Here is a 2,787-nt window from a genome sequence, read left to right on the forward strand (position 1 = left end):
AAGAGCAGTGTGAAATGCAGCTAGAGGCAGGTTTGGGTGAGATTGTGATGGATCTTGTTTCTGTGTTAAGAAGTTTGGTCCAGAGGGCATATTTTTGCTTCACAAAGACGACTTCTGGATGTTCTTTCTGTTATTTCTTTGGATACCCCTCTATGTTGAGTCAATCTCACTTCTTAAGTCCAATTAGGCCATTCGTGTTTCTTCCCATGTAAGTTAAACTGATACTGATAGATATTAATTTGTCAGGGCTGGTGTTAGCCTTATGTGTTCCACAGCCCTAGAGACTTGTTCTAATGGTATTTTAGGAGTGAAGATATATTGAGGTTCAACACCTAATATTTTCTGGGAACAAGGATGTTTCAAAAAACTAATTGGAGAATTTTTATGTCATTTCAACTAAAAAAAAGTGTTTAAGTGCTTTTTCTTTCTCCCCACTATTGTGTCACCTTCCAGCAGATCACAAAAAATATTTAGACATTTACTTAGCTTTTTATTTAATGGTGATCATGAAATGCCTTTGACTTATGAAAATAACATAGAACAAATATAATACAAAGTCCCTGTCCTCAGGGATTCCATTTTCTGAATAGAATTGGAGTGTGACTCAGCATCCTTTCTTATGTGTCAGGGCAGGGGTGTCATTTCTTGTTCTATTTCCGTCAAGCAAGTCACATTTTCCATTCTTCAGAAAAGTGGGTTTTCTGTGGGACTTGATTATGAGGGGCAATGACTTGGTAGAATTTGGGAGGATAGGCAGACTCAATAGGACCAAAGACAGTGGAGATAAAGTCTCTTCCCACCAGCTATGTGCACAGCACTGTGGCTTCCAGTAGTTAGTGTACTTGGTAGAGTGACAATGAGTGTATGTAGACATCACAAATTATTATAGAGTGGGTAGAATTTGTAACTGGAACCAGAGTAAAGAGAAGGGGATGCTCTGTCTGTCTGAGAGACAGTCTGCCTTGAACAAGGGTTTGAAGGGGAGTAACAGATGAGATTGAGTCAGCTGGGTAAGACTTTACATCAAGGTTTGAGTTGAACTTTTTAGCCTGTATGACACTGACTTTTAAAAAATCATTAAGATTGCCTGGGTGCTTCTTTAAAATACAGGCCCGGAGGCCCTATCCCAGACCTACTGAATCAGAATCCTCAGGGATGGCACCCAACAACCAGTATTTCTCAGGAGGTCCCCAGGGGATTCCCTCACTCTTGTACAGTGGGGACCAGTGATGTAGACAGTATGCGATCCAGAGATCATGACAACATGTGTTGAGCATTTCCTTCCCATGTCCTGCGTGGGTCAGGGTTCAGGAACTGGAAGCAGAGCCGCACACAAATCAATATGAAAAGACAAGAGATCATTTGGAAATAGTGGGGGACCAGGTGAGCAAGTCCAACTCAAGGGGAAGGACTTCCTCCCGTGCTCAGGCCTCACCAAGTTTTTATTGATTCTGGGATGCGCCCAGGATTTACATAATAAGAAATGGGGGAGTAGTTTCAGCTATCACTGTCTGGACAAACAGAGGTGGCGCCTAGTTCCGACCTCTGCTAGGGCTTCAAAGGCACCCAGCCTTCGGGGGGCGGGGGGGTGGTTCTCTGTCTATGTTTATCAGATAGTGAAGGCAATAAACAGTTTCCCACAAACATGATAGTGCCTGTGCTTTTTCTTCTACAGAGGAAGAGAGTGAGTAAGAAAGCACATCCAGAAGATTGCTGCTATGACCCCTTTTTACCCAAAGTATGGTCCTTGAGTCAGCAGCTTGGGCATCACCTGAGAGCTTGTTAGAAATACAGAACCTCAGACCCCACCCTACACCTCCTAAATCATAATCTGCATTTTAACAATTGATAGTGCCTGTGCTTTTTCTTCTACAGAGGAAGAGAGTGAGTAAGAAAGCACATCCAGAAGATTGCTGCTATGACCCCTTTTTACCCAAAGTATGGTCCTTGAGTCAGCAGCTTGGGCATCACCTGAGAGCTTGTTAGAAATACAGAACCTCAGACCCCACCCTACACCTCCTAAATCATAATCTGCATTTTAACAATATCCCCAGGAATTTACATGCACATTAAAGTTTGAGAAGTGCTGGTATACACATTAGGGAGATCTGGCAGAAAAGGTTAAGAAACCAGGGCAGGAACTGGGAACAGATAAGAGATTGGAATCTCAAGTTCAGAATGGAACCAGCAACTGGACCAACATGAAACGGAATGAAGAGCCACTTGGGGTTTTTTGATATCCCTGATAATGGCTGGGAATTGTCCCAGACAGCGTGGCATGTAAGCTGTTTTTGCCATAATACCGGTGCAAGAATCCCATTACAAGTGTGGGGAATATAAGCAATGGAGAAACCCAAGATGGTGAATTCTTTTTTTAGGCTCATGACGCACAGAATCAAGAGCAAGGGCAAGAGGCAAGCCACTCTGGAGGCAAATGACGAATCTGGTGTTAGGCATACTGAGTTCACTAAATGAACAAGGCAAAGAAGTCAATGGAAATGAGAGCTGAAATCTGAAGGCAGAGAGGTAAATAATTAAGAGGAGTGCCTGAGAACCAGAAGGCTAAATGTTTAAATGTATAGGGAAAGGCTAACCAAGGATCACGTGATGCTAGCCTTTGAGGAGAAGGTCATATGGTGAGAATCAGTGGGTACTGAGCATGATTTCAGTATTATATTTGTGACAGCACCATGGAGAAGCTGCTGAAAACATTGCAGCATCTCTTGCTTGAGAAGAATCACAGATGTTAAATTTTAGTGCTGCAGCAGGAACAAAGGAGACGAATGA

The sequence above is a fragment of the Myotis davidii genome, unplaced genomic scaffold (genome assembly GCF_000327345.1).
Source record: "Myotis davidii unplaced genomic scaffold, ASM32734v1 scaffold889, whole genome shotgun sequence".
Taxonomy (NCBI): Eukaryota; Metazoa; Chordata; class Mammalia; order Chiroptera; family Vespertilionidae; genus Myotis; species Myotis davidii.